At 42.7% G+C, this 21,720-nt stretch overlaps 1 protein-coding gene across 6 annotated transcripts in view; it reads left to right on the top strand.

Annotated features, from left to right (window-relative positions):
• The window catches only part of NEDD4L (NEDD4 like E3 ubiquitin protein ligase), a 259,415-nt gene that overhangs the window by 136,051 nt on the left and 101,644 nt on the right, over nt 1–21,720 (top strand). The gene's annotated exons all lie outside the window — the stretch shown is intronic.

Below are 21,720 nucleotides of genomic sequence, written 5' to 3'. Positions count from 1 at the left end.
ACACACACACACACACACACACACACACACACACACGGGGTAATCAGAGTAATTCTCTACTGCATGTATGAAGGAACCACAATTTTGTACTGGGGATTATAATATCTTTAAGTGAAACACTTCACAGGGACTATATTGCTTTCTGTCTAGTTATAACTTTGTAGTAGCAGAAGCGAAACTCTTGTGAAACGCCAAGCACGTTTGTGTGTTCTGCTAATTCCATTTGCGTTGTTATCTTTTCAGCCATTCGCTGTTAACAACACGCTAGCGTTTTGATTTGAGGCAATGTACATCTTCGCAGGGACAAATGCTTTTACATTTTACATGCATAATGTGTCGAAGCTGAGCTTCAACCCAAATAATATTACGTAAGAGAACGGCAAAAGCGAAAAAGTAAATACTGTGTCCAGTTATGGCACCTAGAACAGCAGGTACTATGTGAACACATGCGCAAGAACGGAACTTTAGCTGTTTCTTGCTTCCATCACCATATGGGCATCGCACTCTCAGGCATACTTAAAATGTATTTCAACAAAGGAAAGCAGCGGCCGACTATGGGAGGGAAATGTGATGACTTCTGCTTTAATAGCGAGAGCTGCAGATTCTTCATCCTAATTTTACTTCTTGGAATGTACATAGATCTTACATGTTGAGAAGGCTGAAGATGCCTAGCACAAACAAGCATTCCAAATGAAGAAATAAACTTGGTTGCTTTAGAAGCAATGCCACCTTCCTTCTCTGTTAGGAATTGTGTGGTCCTATATACGTAGCGCATGTAGAATTTTCTCTAGATTTTTTTTTTGGGGGGGGGTGGTATCAGGAAGGAACCAGCAAACATTTTCATTGGTTTGCTTTCTCCTGGGATTTTACTGCCCCTGCCAATTCCTCCAGGTTTTATCGTAGACATATCGAAATTGCATTAAAATGGTTATTATGGGCACGGAAGATTTTAAAGGGGAAAGGGCCCCTCTGCATTGATGCTTCTATGGTAGAAGTAATTTTGAACGAGCAATCTAAAGCAGATATACGGAGTGTAAAGCGTTAAGCGAGCTTTAGATATTCCGGAGGGTGACTGAAAGAGGCAAGGGCCGTGTTGGAATTGGGGACCAAATTTTGCTCTAACTCTTTAGCCTTTGGGACGAGTTTCATTATTTTATGTGTATTAATTCACAAGTGGTGAGAGAGTGAGTGGGCTTGCACTTTCCACAGGATTGTGTAGCAGCCTCGTCAAAGAAATTTTAAAATGTTGAACTTCAGAGTGTGTATTTTTTAAAAAAATGTATGATGCATATTTTATTAGATGCATGTCCTTTGCTATTCTGAGAGTTGGAGGAGGCTGAGCACTTTTGAATTAAATAAATTCCCTTTTTTCCCCTTTGACTGGAAAAAGCTGACAACAGAACCAGAGCAGAAAAATGCAGCTGGGGAAACTAAAATGGACAGCTTTTTGAAATACCAGCTTCATTCCGAGGGAATGTACATATGTACACATATATGAATGAAAAAGGGTATCTAAAGACTGTGTATTTTTCCCCATTTCGGGGAAATACTTGATATTATATGTAAGTACAAAATAAAGGCTTAAAAGAAGTCAAATATGGACATCTGCATCAGCTTAGCCTCTTCAGAACATAGACAATAATCACTTAGACAATAATTGCATACAATCAAAGATTGAAGTTCCCAGCGGACATTGCCAATGATATAAGTATAAAAAAGCTAAATGGCAGATCTATGTTAGATGAAACAACAAAAAATGCACAGCAATGTATGAACATTTTTTATTACCTGTGGAGCCTGGTTATTCAAAAATATTCACCGTATAACAGACAGCACTGATGGTTCCTTCAGAAAGTATTATGGGTTTGCACTGCAGAAATGGCAGATTGGACAATCCTCCGGGGGACTCATTTATCACAATTAAAGGCCTCACTGTGCTCTGTAGACCAGTCTATAATAGTTATTAGATTCAATAACGTGCTTGCCAAACAAACACTGTTAGCGGGCAAGCCTTGATATTAGGTACACATTGCCACCTTTCAGCAATTGGCAAATATAAACCATGTTGATGCATGCACATTTTGGAGTCAATTGCATTATACATTGAAAACTGTGCCATTACCACTTTAAGCAGACATGGCTTCCCCCAAAGAATCCTGGGAACTGTAGTTTCTTAAGGGTAGTGAAAGGTGTCAGGAGAGCCTGCACAGAACTACAACTCTTGAGCGTGTTTTATCAATCAATCCCTCTTCCGGGGGAACTTTTGGAATGGTAACTCTGTAACTCTTAGCACTACAGTTCCCAGGAATTTTTTTTTGGAGGGGGGGTGGCTGTTTGTTTGTATCCTTTTGTTATTCATGGAATCATAGAACTGGAAAAGTTGGAAGCCACTGCATTGAAACTATTGATCATCTAGTAAGCTTGCAGAATTATATGCAAACTACAACTAGGATATGAAATCCCCACTTCTAATTCTAAATTAGATGGGTGTGCAACACAACCTGTTGGACGCAACTTTTCCATATCTGATGCATGAGATTTCCTATCGACACACATTTTCATAGATAAGTATGTTGAAGGGGGGGGGGCATTCTTTTCACTTGAATCTGATAGACCGGTAACTCCGCCTTTCCTACACAAGTGTTCCATTCTATACGGTACTTTGAGACTTTGGTTTGTTTTTAGTGTTTTAAAATGGCAAGCTGCCTCGGGTGCCTTGGCAAAGAGGTAATATACAAAATGCAATAAACACATAAACAAATAATTCTCAGGCGTATACACGGCACAAACCCGCACTTCCTTAACCCTAATACAGTCAAAAGCCGTGAGGAGAAATTCGGTATGGGCTTAATGGATTGACATTTTCCATTGTATATTAACATTCGGGTGCTTGAACTGAGGCAACGAGCACGGCCAGAGCATTCTTTAAGTAAGCATTTTCCAGATATCCATCTAAACTGCTGCTGTCCCTCATCCAAGTGGCTGTCTGCTTTTTTGCTTAGCTTAGTTGCGCAAGAGAGCCGAGTGCTCAGAAATGAAAACTCTCTGTATCAAATACACTTAGCTGTGGACGCCTGCGTGCTGTATATTCTGGAGGCTAAGAGCGGCTACTGTGCGGAAGCTCAGTTCAGACACTAAACCAGGGTGAGCTCTGGTAAGTCTTCAAGTGGTCTGCCATCATCCCATTTGCTTCTGTTGCTTGACAATGGGAGGTAATGAAATCCGAAGGCTCCGCTTTTGTTTTTAAAGAAACCACAGCTTTCTTCTTATATTAGAATTTTGGGGGCTGGTTTGTTCTAACTGTGGTTAGTTCAGACAAAGGAGGATCAAGCAGTGGTTTCAGATTCTGGTTTGTTAGCTACCCCGCAGTTAATTGAAGATGGAAGGAGGGGAGAGTGTGAGGCTGCAGTTGTTCTCTTATCATAGCACGAAACCATAATTGTAACTGGGCTATTATGTGCTTTATTTATGAACTGGCCATTAATAAATGTTAATCCAAAAGTGGGATGTTGTCTTTTAAAAAAACCAAAACAAAATTGGAGCTTGAACTGATTAGTAAAAAAAAACCCAACAACACACACTTGATGGACTCTGTTGCTACTACTATTAATTTTAATACTGTCTGGTCACCACATAAGATTGCTTAGTCAAGGAGCGATGCTTACGCAATTTTGTTTTCTGTTCATCAGTCATGTTTTCTGTTTCCCATACTGCACCAGCTCAAAGAATGTTGGAGAGGGATGCCTTGACTGGTCAATTTCCTCAGGTTTTTGTCCTTCACAGAGAAGTGGCTAGGACTGTGCCTCATGCAAGCTTTATCGTAGCGCAAGGAAATTTCCAGTAAGCTCCTTAAAGTGCAATGCCAGTAAGGAACAGTGTTGCACTCGAATGCACCTATCCCATTTCAAGTGGATGTTAGCAGAAGGGGAGAGTCACTCCATTAGAAAGTCACCTCAATCTTATTTTGGGAAACCCTTTAAATCCGTGGTGGGAGAGGCTTCTGCGTTTAATCAAACCAAACCCGTAGAGAAGAATATGTTTTATGAAAGCTGTTTAGGCAAAATAGCTTCCAATCTCTTCCCTGGTTCAGCTAGTTTGTGATTATTTGATTGATATGGGACCTGGGATTTGGTCTGAAGGCAGCAGCTGTTTCAAGGCTTATTTATCCGGAGTGAAAACATGTAGCCCTATTGCTACTGAGTGTTTATGACCTTTCGAATATCTTCTCTTTCGGTCCGAAGAGCTTTCACACAGGCAGGATGTATTTCATTAAGAGTTACCATAAAACAAGAGAAGAAAATGGGAGCACGTTGACCTAATATTTAAGCGCAGTGCCTAACCTGTAGATGCATGTGTTTGGAAGGCCCGTTCTGGATTCTGTTGGGCTGATATTTTGCAAAGAAGTCTCTTCTGAATTTGTCTCTGCTGATACTAAAAACTGGGCTATGCTGTATTTGGTACACTGGATGGCATCTGTGTTCATGTCTGCTGCATTTGTCTATAAAAGCAGCTTGGGCGAGGAAATGCCGCTTATATTTTCAGTGGACGAGGGTCTGCCTGAGAGAATTCCAGGCACCCTTAGCAAATAAAAGATTCTAGAGCTAGAATTTCAGAGGAGCTGTTGACGAAGACACGGACCCATAGAGGGCTTTAGAACATGGGTCCAGCTTGGTCACAAAATGCCCTGTGTCTTTCCTCCATTCTGTCGGATTAATACCAGACTGTTAAATACCTGTGCAAGGACTTTCTGGCGACGGCCATGGCTTGTCACAGTTTGTATACCAGCAGTGGAGGGGTGGCTGGTGCTGGGCTGCCCTTAGCAGCAGTTCTGCAGGAATCCTTTTGCAGCCACAGCCAAAGCTTAGCAGCTGGCCTGTCCCAATTTGCCTTTGAGCGATGACGCTAGGTTGCAAAATGAGAGTTCCCGTCCCTACAAACACATCACGTATTCCAGGCTTATGGTAGAGGTCTTAGTGGTTTCTCCTTCGTTACCAATTCCCCCCCACCCCCTCTTGTTTATGTAGTATTTGGTGACATACTGTTGTGGCAGCCTTCTTGCATTTTGACTCTTTCTTTTAAATAAAAGGTCATTTTAGCCAAAACCCCTTTCCTCCTCCTTTTTTTTTTTTTTGAAAAATGGAAACAAACAAAAAGTAAGGTCCATCTATACTTATTTGTTCTTTCCGTATAACTTTTCAGGCATGAAAGCTCCTTTTGTTAGTAGGAAATATAAATAAGTCATATTGCTGATAGGGAAGTTGAAATTCGCTGTTCTCACAGTTCCCTTGTGAAAGGATACTTGTTGATGATGGGTTTTTAGGAATGCCATCTGCTTTTGCCTCTCAACTTAAGCTAGGTGTATAATGCTTCCATAAATCAAAGAGGATTTATAAAGCAAACATTCTGGGTTCAAGGTATACAGATTTATATTTGGCACATACTGGTTTAAAAGTAGGTAATCAGATTAAGATACCGGATGCTCAACAGATACAAATTTGTTTATTTATTGAGGCAACCAAGCAAGTAATGAACTTCCATTTCAACAGAAGTCAGCCTTTGAAATAGCTTCTGAACCATCATGGAGAAATGTGTGTTTTTGGATGTTTAGCCTGAAAGTGCATGCTACCTTGGATCACAAATGCCTTGGCTCCTGAAGAAATCTGCTCCTGAATGATCGAAACCCGGAAGTGAGTGTTCCAGTTTTCCAACAATTTTCAGAAGCCGAAAGTCCAGTGCGGCTTCCAATTGGCTGCAGAATGCTCCTGCAACCAATCGGAAGCCGCACCTTGGTTTTCGAACGTACTCCCAGAATGCATTCTGTTCAAGAACCAAGGTACGGCTGTATATTCTGTTGTGAAGCTATTGACTTCATTCTCAAACCTGTTGAATTGCTGTCATGTAATTGTAAAAGGGACCACATTGAAGCAAAAAGGTGCAGATACAAAGGGGTCCCGTTGGAAAAACCAAATGTGATCTCTCTGACTAATACATGTATTTAATTTCCATGCAATTTCAGAGTGATAGGCTTTGAATAGTGGAGATCTTTCTACAGTAGTTAGTTTCTGCTCTTCATGTAACAACATTTTTGTGAATCAGTTCATATAACACTGTAGCAATATCATGGCTAGACTGGACTTATGGATAGTGGAAACTAATGCTTTTGCTTTTTATTTTTATTATTAAATTTCTGTACCGCTCTTCATCAGAGGATCACAGGGCAGTTTCCAATATAAAAAACACAACATACATAACTTAGTAACAAATGAGCAAAATACTCCCCCATGGTTATCGAACCTAGCCGTAATTGGCATACTCCTATCTCCTGCTCTCTGTATAAAATTGCAGAGCTGTGATACAGAAAGGGATGTTACTGCTCATGTAGTAATACATGTTGTGACCTAGACGTACCATAGTGCATGGATAGAGGATGTGAAATGTGTAAGTTTTTTGCTTGCACATTTAAAGGGTTCCCAAATGGACAAATTGAGAACAATGCACAGTTCTGTAACTTCAAGTATCCCTGGGATAGCTCAGTTGGTAGAGCATGAGACTCTTAATCTCAGGACTGCGGGTTTGAGCAAAAAGATTTCTGTGTTGCAGGGGGTTGGACTAGATGACCCCCGTGGTCCCTTCCAGCTGTACAATTCTATGTGAAAAAGTTGAAACTCTTGCTCACTTCTGCCTGTGGCCTTTTGGATACATGCTTGGGGTACAGTGGTACCTCTACTTACGAATTTAATGCGTTCCGAACGCACATTCGTAAGTCGAAAAAAATTGTAAGTCGAATCCCATAGGAATGCATTGGGAGAAAAAATTCGTAAGTAGAAGCAACCTATCTAAAAATTCATAAGTAGAAAAAAATCCTATCTTTTTTTTTAAAAAAATATTTTTTATTGATTGATCCTATCTAAACCGCATCCAAGATGGCGGACGGAGCTCCATTCGTAAGTAGAAACATTTGTAAGTAGAGTTATTTGTAAGTAGAGGTACCACTGTATTTCCAATCCTTCTTTTCCATGCTGAACCTCTTAAGTCTAGAAGGTAGCCATGTGTGGCCTCTCTAGTACTGTCCTGTTTAACATAGTTTTATGATGTAGACTGAGGATAATGAAGTGTGTGAAGCTTTCTCACAGTGGTGCGGGTGATAGGCCAGCAACAACATGGGGAGGAGAGCTAGCAATGACAAGAGTATGAATGTATGAAGCTGACATATAGAGTCAGTTCATCTAAGCTGCTCTGGCTGGCATTGGGGCTCTTAAGGTCTCAGGCAAAGGTACTTTCCAGCTGCTAACTGGAGATATTACGCTCGTAATATGCAAGGCCATGAGCTCTGCTGCTGACCTACAGCAGCATGGGAGGGACGAAATGGAGAAGATGATGACTGCCAACAGCTTAGCAAGATTCAAGATGCCACATTATTTCTTCTTATTTCAACTTTAAAACCAGCCTCCTTATTGTAGAATTGGAAAGTATCAAACATAAGGAATAATTAAAAAAAATAAATGAGTCCAAAGGTGAACTAGATTACTACAGAACAGTTACAGCATAAAGTCTACTGGTGGAAAGCATAATTAAAGAAGGAAGTAAAAGCATGAAGAAGAACAAGACTTGCTGAGAAGGAACCAGCATAGCTTCTACAATGAAAAGTCCTGCCTGGATCAATTTTTTGAAGTTCATTAATATAATTAATATTTTGATCAGGGTGGAACAGAAATCGTGCTCTTGCGGTGCAGCGGCAGCAGGAGGCCCCATTAGCTAAGGTGGTGCTTCAGGTTAAGAACAGTTTCCGGTTAAGAAAGGACCTCCGGAACGAATTAAGTTCTTAACCCAAGGTACCCACTGTATGAGGTTGCAGCGCTCATCTCGCCTTCAGGCCGAGGGAGCTGGCTGGGAAGCTACTCAGTGATTGGGAAGGATATGAAGCTACGGTTGGAAACAGCAGGGCTTCAAGCTGTCTGTGCAATGAGATGTCTCTCTGTGTGTGGCCCAAAATGGCCAAGCTGTCTTTTTGCCCCGTGCTTCGTTGTTCATTCAGTAACGTTTCAATGTAAGACTCAAGCGCAGCTTATGGACTCGTATCTCAGTAGCTACCTTGTAAAGCTCATTGCAGAGTTAAGTATGCAGCCATACAATGCCAAAGAAAGAGATTTTTGCATGTTGATTTGCTTGCAACATGCCTGCTCTCCAGCCTCTTGCAGCCTGATGCCCTATCTTCATTAAGTTAAGAGCGTGAAACAAAACAAAGGAACAGAACAGATCTATTTATAAGTTAGGGGTGTGTGTGTGTGTGTGTGTGTGTGTGTGTGTGTGTGTGTGTGTGTGTTTATGGGGCGGTGGGATGGAGAGAAGGGTTGGTTATGCTAACCAAAAGTTTTCAGCGGTGTTGTCAGAAGAAAGCCGTTAGTTCAAGCGTCCCGTCCCCCCCAGCTTCTCTGCTCTTGTATGCCTTTTTCTGGTATGTATTCCTCTTGGACCAAGCTACAGCAGCCCTGTGCTGGCTAGGTGACATCAATCAGAATGCCTGTGTCTGACGCCAGCCAAAACAGATGTTGGAACAGGAGGAGGGATAAAAAGAATTCAGTGTTCCTCAATTTGTGCTGCCAGCTTCATTTTCCACGGGGCTGGCGTTATAGGGGTAGCTGCTCTTATACTACTATTTAGAATATTATTATTTTCCCCCCTGCACCGGGAGCAATGCAAAATATTAACAGCCGTGATTTAATCGTATCCACTAGAAATATAAAGTTACCCATGCACAATGATGAGTGTGCGCGCATATATAAGTATGTGTGTGTACATAGCGTTTGGGCGTGCGTGCATAATCTATGCACACATCTGAGTGGATGTTGGCAACAACGCTTCCCCTGTTGCATGGCTTGACTGCATAGCTGTGGTGGGGTTGTAGCACACATTCAGGCAGCCTGGAATTCCAAGTGTGTCCTATCCTGTAATGACTGAGGTTTACCACATAATGTGCAGGCCATCTGAGAGGGATGTGGCCAGCTGCCCTGAATTAATCAGAAATCGGTAATATTGCTTACGGAGCTGCTCATTGTCATTAGAAACTTGGGAATTTCTAATTCAATCTAGACCAGGATTGGGGAGCTGCTCTGGTACAATATTACTGTACTGATGATGTTGGGCCACAACTTCTATAATCCCTGATTATAATTTAGGATGATGGGAGTTGGGGGGAGGGGAAGTTCTAATGGAATTTGGAAGACCACAGATTCCCAAACACTGTTGTGGACATCTGTAACTCTTGTTGTCTCTGAGAGAGTGGTTGGTCCAGATGGCCCCTCTGTGTGTTGAAAGTACGTGTGAATGAAGTCTCGTCTGCTTCCATTTGCACATTCCGTGTGAAGGAGATCCTGGCTTAGTCAGGACCTCCCTTGTGGAGGAGCTCTAGGTGTGTAGAGTAGTATTATGAAACCTTGGGTCCCCAGAGGTGGTTGGACTCTTGTCACTCATCATTCCCAGTGAATTTAGTCCATGGTCACAGAGGCTAGAAGTTGTAGTTCGACAGCATCCTTGGACCCAATGTTGAAAAACACCAGTGAACCCCTTCACACAATATCTGAGTGTGCAACAGTGGGCATTGGGAGCTGGCAGACGACTCTGCATAGCCCCACCATCCATTCTTTCATTCTATGTGCATTTGGGTTGGGTGACATGTGAATCTCCTTTATGTTCAGCTGCCCATGTGAATGATGTCTTCAGGATCTTGAAACAGCCAGGTATATAAGCTGCTGTATCTAATGCAGCTTTTTACTAACACAGGGTCCTTGGTGGGAAAAGTAAAATGAAACACAAATGAAAGCTGAACTTGATGGCCTGTATACATTACACAAATAGAGTATATTCCCCAGTGTCTGCTTGTTTTGCGGGATTTATTCCTGATTGCTATTTTCTGATCATATTCCTCCTCTATAATATCTACAAAATATATTTTTGAATTGTAGTGACCAGAACTGTACAGTACACAGTGTTCCAAATGCAATCACATCAGCATTATGATATTGGCAATTTCATTTTCTATCCCTTTCCTAATCAACCCTAGCATAGAAATCAATTTATTCATAGCCTGGCACACACTGGGTCAGTATCTTCATTACACTACAATTTCAGTAGCCTTTTCCTGAGCAGACACAATGTTAGCTTAAACCCCATGATATGGTTATTTTGACCCAGTGCTTCACTTCCTTACATAGAGTCACCCAATGCTCATTCATCCAGATTGGAGACATCTTTTTGGAAATCCTTGTTTGCTTTTACCACCCTGAACAATTTGGAGTTATCAGCAAACATGGCCACCTCACTACTCACCATTAACTGGAGTTGTTGTTGACTACAAATCCCATCATCCCCAACCAGTGGTCAGGAATGATGGGACTTGTAGTCTAGCAACACTATTGGAGAAGGCTGCTCTACAACAAGCTTGTTTTAAGTATATGTATATACATGTGTGTGTAAGTTTGGTGAGCTTGGAAAGTAATTCATTTGCTAATAGCTTCATCATATTCCATATTGTATCATACCTCCATGCTGGATCAGAACCCAGTGATGGAAGTATCTTCCCAGAGTGCTTACAGCATGGATTAAGTTGAAAATAAGTATTAAGAAATATTGTTTTATTGCATATGGTGAATAATTAAGACTTCGATGAGTTAATCAGTTGACACTAATGCAACGTCATGCAATGTGAAAACTCGTTCATCTTAAAAATAAATATTGAGATTTCATCTTACTAGTAATGTAGGCTTATAGCAGTTCTCCCGCAGGGCAGCAAAGTGACTAATCTATGATCAGAAATGTCTTGGTTGAATCTCCCCTCAGTTGCAAAGTTGCTAGGTGGCGTTAAGGAAGCCCTTCTCAAGAACACCTGCAATATGGAGATGATGCTGATAGATAAAACCTTACAGACTTCTTGTGAAGATAATTCACGTGAAGTCCTTTAAAGTGTGCAAAATGATGCCTAACTTTCAACTCTTGCTATAGATCAGGGGTCAGCAACCTTTTTCAGCCGTGGGCTGCTCCACCGTCCCTCAGACCATGTGGTGGGCTGGACTATATTTTTTGGGGTGGGGGGGATGAACAAATTCCTACCGGTATGCCCCACAAATAACCCAGAGATGCGTTTTAAATAAAAGGACACATTCTACTCATGTAAAAACACACTGATTCGGAGACCGTCCATGGGCGGATTGAGAAGGCGATTGGGCTGCATCCAGCCCCCGGGCCTTAGGTTCCCTACCCATGCTATAGATACTGAATATAGTATTTGAAAGTTCCTTTTTAAAATTACATTATGTTATCTGGTGGCGGTTTCCTTCCTTATTAGCCTCACTTTAAAACACGAACCTGCATCTTGTAGGGGTAAACCTTGAATTTATGCATAGTTAATACCCTATTGTATTTCATTACTGTGGAGCACTTGTAAATTTCAACCAGCTTATAAATAGTGCAGTCACTTCACAAGAATAAATCTACTCCCAGTGTTGCTGATCAAAAGTGTTTGAGCTATAAAATGTCAACTGTCTGATCTGAGACTATTTGTGCTTACACAATATCCTTCCACTTGAATAGCATGTACTAAATGTCTTGGTTTCTGAACAAGGAGATAAGAAGGCCAGTTCTATATGTGTGGCAGAATGAAGGTGGCAGAACAGACTGTACCAATTTAGACTGCAAATGGGAGATACCACTTCTGAATGCTGTTCCGTTTAGAACAGAACACCCGACCCCCTGCAAGTATCCAGTAAGGGCTCTATTAGAACCTTTCTCCCCAATTCACAGAAGGCATAGTTTTATTAGGACCAACCAATGTGTCACAAAACGGTGAGCAAGGTCTTGACTTCTTCATGACGTCAGGCTGGAGGCTACACAAAAAACATGGTGGGGTGACAGGAAGTTAGGCCTGATCAGGGAGCCCCAAAGTGCAAGTGGAATGGATGCAAAATTTTAGATTAGCCTCTGCTTATGCGTACCAAGGGCTGCAGGGGCAACGATGCCCTAATGGCCCGCCCTCTCATTCTTATTTCCACTGATGTTCCTTTTCCTGGGATCACGCTTCTTGCAAAGGCAGAGCACCTCTGCGAGTGGTTATTTGCCGAAAGAGAGTCTGAAATCTTGTTTGATCCAGCTCCAAGTCCTTGCCTTTCTTTTTATTCAGCTTGGGTGGAATTTGCTGTCCGCGTGTTATTGATAGGCTTTCACAATTATATACAAACTTCTGTTAGGGAAATGTTCTCTGACCTCAAGGCAGAAACAGATTTTTGTTTTCTGTTGGATTATTTTAATTCTAGAATTGTAACAAATGAATGGTGCTCTCCGTTTCCGTAAACCAGAAATGGGTGTTTCGCGGACATCGGCATCTCACACAACCATAACAAATAGAAGCAGCTATAAAACACGTCTGGTTGGTTGGCAAGCAGTACTTGGAACCTTGCAGATGCTTTCAGATCACAGGCAATATCAACGGAAGACAGATCATCCAAACCGTTGCACTTCTAGAGATGAGCAGTATCATGGTTTATGAGAGTTGCCCAAATCTAGTGGATTTCAGGGACATATTTGGGGCCCAGACCATGGCACCCAACATGGGTGGTGTTTTCATGCTCTGGACAACATACAGTTTGCACTGAGCTCAGTGAACACATTCGTGTGCATGCGAGTTCATGTCTCTGTGTGTAGCTTATATAAGACTTCTGCAGATTTCTCTTGGGGATGTGCAAGTGAACATCCTTCTGCATCCTTCCCAAGAAGCAGAACTGAAAAAGTCCTTATTTCTTGGTCTGACTTTAAATAACAGTTCATTGGGAAACATTCAAAATTAGGTTTCATTTAGGGATTGCAGTTCCAAACACACTTAAGGTAAAGGTAAAGGGACCCCTGACCATTAGGTCCAGTCGTGACCGACTCTGGGGTTGCGCGCTCAACTCGCATTATTGGCCGAGGGAGCCGGCGTATAGCTTCCAGGTCATGTGGCCAGCATGACAAAGCCGCTTCTGGCAAACCAGAGCAGCACATGGAAACGCCGTTTACCTTCCCGCTGTAGCGGTTCCTATTTATCTACTTGCACTTTGACGTGCTTCCGAACTGCTAGGTTGGCAGGAGCTGGGACCAAGCAACGGGAGCTCACCCCGTCACAGGGATTCGAACCGCCGACCTTCTGATCAGCAAGTCCTAGGCTCAGTGGTTTAACCACAGCGCCACCTGGGTCCCACTTACCCAAATGTAAACCCCTGTGGACACAGTGCAGGTTACTTCTTAGTAAGCAAGTATGCATCGTAACTCAAGCCTCCAAATAGTCAGTTTTCTTTGGTTATTGTTGAATTATTGCTTTCAGCCCACAGTGTCCTCTGTAAAAATGGTTAAGCCCTGCAATGTGTAAGATACTTATCTCATGTCACTACGGCTTAATACATATAAATGCATCACATATATTCCCGAAACGTTATCATGTGGTGTTATAACCAGCTCCTTATGATAGGTTCTTCTTTAGCACTGTTAACCAATTAAAAACCAAAACAAAAATCTTTTGTTGTAATACTCAATGAGTATTGAGTTTTATTTAGTTGGTTCATGAATTGATTTGCAGACTTTCGCATATGAGTAAAAAATAGTTCTGATGCTAACTCCCCCCCCCCCGCAATTTTTTAACCTATTGTATGCTTTGCATTTTGTATCTTTTGCACATTTTAGATGTTTGGCATTCAGTATTACCTCCTTCCTGGTCATTAGGCAGGTTTTATGTTGCCTGTGTTAGCTTCACACTGATTTCGGCTTATTTTATGTTGATGGTATAGATCAGGCATCCCCAAACTGCGGCCCTCCAGATGTTTTGGCCTACAACTCCCATGATTCCTAGCTAACAGGACCAGTGGTCAGGGAAGATGGGAATTGTAGTCCAAAACATCTGGAGGGCCGAAGTTTGGGGATGCCTGGTATAGATATAATAATAGTTTTAATTGGACTGTATTCTGTGTTTCACAGATTTTAAATATTTTGTGAAATGCTCAGAGGTTGGTAGGCAGCAAAATATGTCATCCATGTTTAAAATCTGGCCAGTTTTTGCTAGTTTGATATTTTTTGGTAAATTGGTTTAAACCCCACCCCACCCATTTTAAGGTAACCATTTTTTTAAATAAAAAAACCACCTTTGTAGCCCTGGTTACCCTCTTCTATTTCAGGTATTTGTGTTGAAGCTTTTCATCAGTAACATTGGTCCTGTGGTTCTGGTAACTTATTGCAAAATGATCACTCCTCAATGGGAATTGTAGCTTGCAGAAATACTAGGCAGTATATCCAACTGGGTGATAGAAACATTTGATGACTTTTCCAAACCGTCTCTGGTCATTTGATGATGTTGTGTTATGTGGTCATGTTACAATGAAGCGCAAAGCACCGTTGGGATTAACCACTGGTTCTATGTGCCTTGAACTGTTGACAGTGGCAAATGCCCAAGTGTGTGGCATGTTAGAGGAGGATATGAAACAGAAGAAATTAGTCTTTAATCATTTGGAAAATGGGAGACCCTTTCTCCCTCAAGCATACTATTATGTTTTAGTGCTCCCTAATTAGATTTCTTTCTTTCTGTATCTTGCTATTGTGCCCTGAGGATTACAGTATAGCCAATTATCATTCACGGAAAAAAGGCATTTATGCCAGGAGGTGGGGAAATGTATATGCAAGTGTGTTGGTGTTAGAAGCACTTGGTTGCAAATTATTTTAATAGAGCTGCCCTTGGCAGTATGGTTTGGACCGATGTGGCTATCTGCTATTGTTTCCAGGGCGCGCCTGTGCCGATCGGAAGCCGCTGCTTGGTTTTTGAACGTTTCAGAAGTTAAGCGGACTTCCGGAACTGATTACGTTCGAGAACCAAGGTACCACTGTACTGGCTATTGTTAAATCTTTGTTAGCAGTACACAGGTCATGCTGAACCATGGTTAAGGTTAGGGAGCCAGTGGAAGAAAAACATGCAGTGGAGGTGCAGGGAAGGAGTCAATACCAGCTCCCGTTCTCAGAGAGCCATAGTCATAGCAAACGCTTTCGGATTTGCTTCATTTGAATTTCCCCCAGAAACGAAACTGGGAGCCATCTTAACTGGTATAACAGAAGAACTCACATGCTCCCAATAAGCAACAACAGCCAGCTCATAGCGATCTGGAGAAGCTGAAGTTTTTTAAAAAAAGTTTTAAAGGGATTTTAAAGTAAGGTAACTATTGCCCAGAATGAACAGTCTGAAAGATGTGTTCTGCCCAATGCTGCTGTTGTACAAGTGGAACAGACTTCTGCTAGAACAATGGGACTTCTCTGTCCTTTACTTTCCCCTGCAGCCTCTGTGTACCTTCAAAACCTGCTCAGGAAGGTCTGGGGTAGACTTTCCAGGCCAAAGCATAGGGGGCTGCAGCAGGGAGGGGAGGTAGGGACAGTCTTCTTCTGCAGAACTGCATGCAACTCAGTGAACATAATTCAAAGCATAACATAACCCATTTCAACACAACTTCTTTTAGAATACTGTACTTTTCTTGGTGTAGGAGTCTAGTGCTGGTGTATTTATTTATATTTATATTTTGTACTAGCTGGCCCTGCACGCGTTGCTGTACGTTAGTCTGTCAAATGGAGGGTAATAGGCCCCCTTCGGATCCCCCTGAGCCTCAGAGTCCCCCTGTTTTACAGGATCTCGTGGCGGAGGCGGGGTTTGTGGGTGTGGCACGTTGTTGTGACTGATCCCTGTGACTGCCCCCATGTGTCCCGATCCATGATCTATTCTGTTTGTCCCCCCCCTCCGTGACCAGCGTATCTCATGACGTTTTGAAGGATGGTATTTATTTTTGTCTTGTGGTTATTTGGTGGGGGATTCTTTTGGGGGGGTAGTGGTGCTAAATTTTAAATTAAAAACCCCTTGCTGTGCCCCCAAGTGTGTTGCTGTGGGTTATTCCCCCCCCCCGGGCCTAGTGGGGGCCTGGCAGGGGCCTACATAAAACAAAGGCCGTGTTGCGGCCTGCAACCTGGGCACTCCCCCTTCCCCCCCGGGCCTAGTGGGGGCCTGGCGGCCTGGCAGGGGCCTACATAAAACAAAGGCCATGCTGCGACCTAAGATCCGGGCACTCGCCCTCTTTCCCCCCCCCCCCGGGCCTAGTGGGGGCCTAGCAGCCTGGCAGGGGCCTAGGGGTCTGATAATGGCCGCCTTGGTGGTTTCAGTTGCTTGGTTGATGATGTCATTATTTGGTTTGTGGGTGTGGTGTAGATTTCACAGGAAGGGGGCTGTACTGTGGGAGGAATTCCACTTGAGGGCACTGTTTTACTTTGTGGAAAAGCAGCTTTCTACCTGCCCAGGTGTGAAATTTGAGGGATTTTTTTTCTAACAACGCTCTGGGAGTGGCCTGGATCGTTGTGTCAAAATTTCAGGACGATCGGTCAAGCGGTTACGGAGAAAAGTGGAACACACACTTTCACGGTTTTTGCAAATATAGTCTTCTCATTTTGTATTTTTATGTTGTGAACCACCCTGTAATCTTCAGGTGGAGGGCAGTGTTGTGACGTGGGGCAGGCAGTATACAAATAATAACAATAAGAACAACTACTACATCTCATCTTGGCCTGTCACACAGTTCAGCTATCGACTATTTCCTCATTAATCCAACTCTTCAGATTTCCCCTTTTAACTATAACCGATGCTGCTTCACATTTCTCTCTCTGAACATGGGCAAGTGCTTTTTCTTACAGCAAAGTTTCATTCAGCTGCAACAGAAATGAATAGTTCTACAAGCAGATGTTTTCTTGCTGGCTGGGTTGCTAATAACGCATGTTGAAGTTTATTGTTTCGTAATGTCTTTTTCAGCATACTTGACAGACAAACAGAAAAGGATTATGGAAATTAAGGCACTTGACTGGCAAAGCCATTCTGCTCTGATAGTTTAACTGTGTGTAGATGTCTTACAGCATTTTCCGAGAGTGTTAAAAAGGAACGCCATTAGACTGCATTTGTGTAGCCTAGTCTTCTCGGCAGTCTCTTTCTGCTTGAAAGCAGGAGAAAAGAAAAGGCCGGGTCATTTTTCTAAGGAAATGCATTGTGCTCTTAAGTGTATGCAAAGCAGTAAAAACTCTCTAATTCCATAGTCAAGAGCATTTAAATGTGATCTGTAAACTTTGGACTGGATAATGATGGAGGCAAGTGCCTCTGATCTTGCGGCTGGGCTCAGCTGTCTTTAATTTCACCCCCAAAGGGCCACGGATATCTGTTTTGGAGTCAAGGCAACATAGGAACCTGCATTACACTGAGACACGTCCAGTATTGTTGCTGCCATCTTGACGGGCTGCTTATATTACCGTGAAAAGGCATGGAATGAATTCCTCAAGGCTCAGAATACATGTGAACATGTATACAGTGGTACCTCGACTTACAAACGACTTGACAACCAAATTTTTTGACTTACGAATGCGGGTAATGGCTGTGCGCTTACGAATGTCTCGACATTCGAAAGCAAACCGCAGCAGTTTCGACTTACGAATTTTTAGATAGGGTTGCTTCGACTTACGAATTTCTCCGTTTCCAATGCATTCCTATGGGAAATCGCGTTCCCAATGGCGTTTTTTGACTTACGAATTTTTCGACCTACAAAGGTGCCTTCGGAACGGATTAAATTCGTAAGTCGAGGCACCACTGTTATGCCCACTATATAGACCCGAAGGAGCGTCCTATACCTGAAGGAGCGTCTCCATCCCCATTGTTCAACCCGGACACTGAGGTCCAGCGCCAGGGGCCTTCTGGCGGTTCTCTCACTGCGAGAAAGGAAGTTACAGGGAACCAGGCAGAGGGCCTTCTCGGTAGTGGCGCCTGCCCTGTGGAACACCCTCCCATCAGATGTCAAAGAAATAAACAACCACCTGACGTTTAAAAGACATCTGAAGGCAGCCCTGTTTAGGGAAGTTTTTAATGACTGATGTTTTAATGTGTTTTTATCTTTTGTTGGAAGCTGCCCAGAGTGGCTGGAGAAACCCAGCTGGATGGGTGGGGTATAAATAATAAATTGTTGTTGTTGTTGTTGTTATTTCAGAGATGTGGGACAACATGCAAGGCAAAGCTCTAGCATCAACTCTTTACTGCATGCAACTCCTCCGTAAAATAAATCTGTGTGTTACAGTTGCAGCAGAAACTCTAAAACAGGCATCCCCAAACTTCGGCCCTCCAGATGTTTTGGACTACAATTCCCATCATCCCTGACCACTGGTCCTCTTAGCTGGGGATCATGGGAGTTGTATGCCAAAACATCTGGAGGGCCGCAGTTTGGGGATGCCTGCTCTAAAATGACTGGCAGCAGTCTATCTGGGATTTCAGACAGGAGTCATTAATAGCTCTATAGGAGATGCCCGGGGTTCTACCTGGGACCTTTCATAGGAAAAACTATGTCCCTTCCCTATCTAAAGGATGTGTGGCTCAGTTTGAAACTTGCAGACAGGGCTCAATCAGAACTAACAGCAATCAGGTTTTACTTGCAAGTTCACTTGCCGTTTATGGGTCTTGTGCAAGAGGATATGAAATGCTCATTATTATCTGTGGAAAGAAGGTCCAGAAGTGACAGGAGAGGAAGTCTAACTCGCTCAAAGCTTCCTTTGCCCCTTATTTTTTAAGCTTTGAGCTTTGTTCGCCTACCCTTTGACCAAATAGGCAATTAAGGTTCATAAAAAAGGACTGTAAATATACAGTATATTGCCTGTAACTAGAGACCATTGGAAATTATACATGTAGGATGCCTATTAATGCAAATACAAAACACAAGCAAATATTCTACCTATTTAAGCTAAAACAAAGTTATAATAAATCCATGAAATATCCTGGAATTACACTTAATTTTAGCTTACACAAATTAATGAATCCCCTTTCAGTTCACTGGTACAACTATTCCTTTGCAGCAGTTCCAAGTACTATGACTAGATAAGATATATAATGATATTCTTTGTTTAGGAGAATCACCATTTCCTTCCTGTGATGTTTATGACTATTTTCACTTCCGCATTTCCATGTCAGTAGGCTCATCATAGCATAGTGGTTGGAGCTAAGATTATAACTGAAGTGATCAAGGATCCAGTCTGTACACTCTGTTCGGCCATGAAGCTTATTGGATAGAGCTGATCCAATCACTATATTTTAGCCCAGGTACGTCCAACAGGTAGATCGTGATCTACTTGTAGATCACTGGAAGATCACTGGCTTTTCTTCTCCCTAAAAAAAGCTACACAATTTAGACCTGAACCCCTAAAAAATGGACCTTCCTCTTCCCTAAAAGAAGCTCAACAACTTTGACCTGGAGCCCCTAAAAGAGGGTAGATATCATTGCCAGTTTTTAACACTGAGAGTAGATCGCAGTCTCTTGGGAGTTGGCCACCCCTGTTTTAGCCTAACCTACCTTGCAGGGTTGCTGTGAAACTAAAATAGGGGGAGGCAGCACATAGGGCAGGGTTGGAGAATGTGTGGCCATCCAGAGGTGGTGGAAGGCGTCATGCTGGCTATCCTAAAGTAATCAGTACCGGCTAAATGGACAAATAGCCTGGCATCATATAAGGCATCTTCCTTCCACACACACACACACACACACACCAGTTATTGCTTAAAGAATTCCACATTGGAGAGACAGGGAGAGAAGTTTTGGAAGCAGAATTAGTTATGCAAGAAATGCCATACGAGAATAAAACAAATAGAACCCAAATAGTGTAATTTTAGATTCCCTATTCGGACCTCAGGCTTGGCTTTTCGCCGGGATGGAGTCCCAGTCAGCGCCATGTGATGCAGAATTTTATTTATTTGGAACAGAATACAAACCCACATTTAGACGCCCAGTGCTTTGTGCTTTTCCAGCAAGCTGAATCGCATTTAGTACAGGCCTAATTGTCGGTGCTGGCTGCCGTGGCCGCGCTTCATGCTTATTTTCACTCCGCTGTGCCTATTTTGGGGGGCCCTATTCCCCTGGTCACAGTAGCTTTAACATGTCTTTTATTCTCGCCTTAATCCATGTGGGCCCAGTGTCTGGATGCTAGGCATTGCTAAAGCATGGGTAGGCTATTACTCTCCAACAGGCATGCACTAGTGTACGTAATACCTTGGGAGCCAGTGTTGCAGCCGCTCATAATTAACTGCCCTTAATGGGCAGGAATGATGCCAAGGGATTCTGGTAATGAAGACTTTTCACATAATAGCTCCTAGTTGAGAGTGATAGCAGACTCATTCCAGCAGCGTTCTAGGGAATATTCAATCATTCGGCAACACAGCAAACTCTGTTCGTGCTCCTTAGATTGTCTTCAAAAGACTGTCAATACTTTTTTGTCTGTCTGTTTGTTTCTAATTCTGGTTTTTTTTCTCTCTCTCTCTCTCTCTCTCTCTCAAGTGCTCTCTCTCTTTGTCGCTAGGTTTGATTTGATAGCAGAATTGGAGGTCCTGTTTTAAACATGTTTTTCATGTTTAAAGCTGAGCCACAGCTTAGGGAATGCTAAGCACTCTGTGGGCTTTGAAGACCGGAGGGCCAAAATGCCTCGATTGAAAACATTATGAGTCATGTGGCCATATTAGAAGGGCCCCAGAGTTCTTCGCCTGGGAATCGCAGATAGTTGCCCTGATCTGTCTTATTCAACTCCCTGCCCAGAGGCAGGAGATGCTGTGCTACAAAGTTTTTAATAGGCTCTTTTCGTGAAAAGCTCAAAGGAAAGATTCCGCAGTTCCCCTTACTCCCCCAGAAGCCTGTTGCTCACGTGAAAGAGGATTGGATGGAAGACAAGTGCACACTATCCTAGCTCTCTGGGCGCATAGAAATTTCAGGCATATGTGCTCTTAATTTATTCCCTGCCCTTCAACACGTCTCCGGGCTGCCTTACATACTGAGTTGAAACATCAATAAAACTCATAAAAACGAAAGCATTGAAACTTTACGCATAAAAGCAGTCGGCAGAATAAAAAACCAACATGGACCAGCAATTAAAAAGAAGAATAAAAACAATGCTCTATCATTCAATCAATCTCCTGGCATAGAAAAAATTCACCGTATACATGGATCAGAACACAACACATTTAGCAAAACATAGTAGGAGATACTTTCAGACAAAACTGTCAAGACATGAGGTATGAAAAGGGCTCTTAGGATGTAATTTGATGGTGTCACTCAAAAATCTTGCCACATTCTCCACAACCCTGGAAGGGTCAGTGTGATAAATCATTAAGGGTGCCAAATACGTATTGTATATTTTTGCATTAAATGGGCAATAAAATACGTGTGTGATGGATTCGACCTGTTTTTCCCCGAAAATCTACCTTGCAAGTGGTAAGACTTTAAATATTGTGAGGGAAAGAGCTCTGTGTAGGTGGGGATCGTAAAGCTGGTGCAAATATGGAGTGTCCTGGCCAAACAAGGGTGGAATTCCCAACCCCAATGGCTGCGCTGGAAAGGGTTTTGGAATTCAATCTCTAGGATTCTGCACTTGATTGTCTGGAATGATTCCAATTGTGGGAGAATCGACTCGAGTGATAGGCCACAGGTTCTGATTTTGCTTTCAATGCGAGCTAATCATTTGGAGTGGTAGGATTCTGCCAGCATGTAGAAACTTTAAGAAGACAGATCGGTCATGAAATGTAGGCAGAGCCAGAATTTTATAGTGGCGAACCACACTTTGGTTTCCAGCAGCCCTTGTCCCGTTTCCAGACACACGGCTGCGTATAGCCCACAATTT

The sequence above is a fragment of the Zootoca vivipara genome, chromosome 11, assembly GCF_963506605.1.
Source record: "Zootoca vivipara chromosome 11, rZooViv1.1, whole genome shotgun sequence".
Taxonomy (NCBI): Eukaryota; Metazoa; Chordata; class Lepidosauria; order Squamata; family Lacertidae; genus Zootoca; species Zootoca vivipara.
This window is presented reverse-complemented; position numbering and strand designations above follow the sequence as displayed.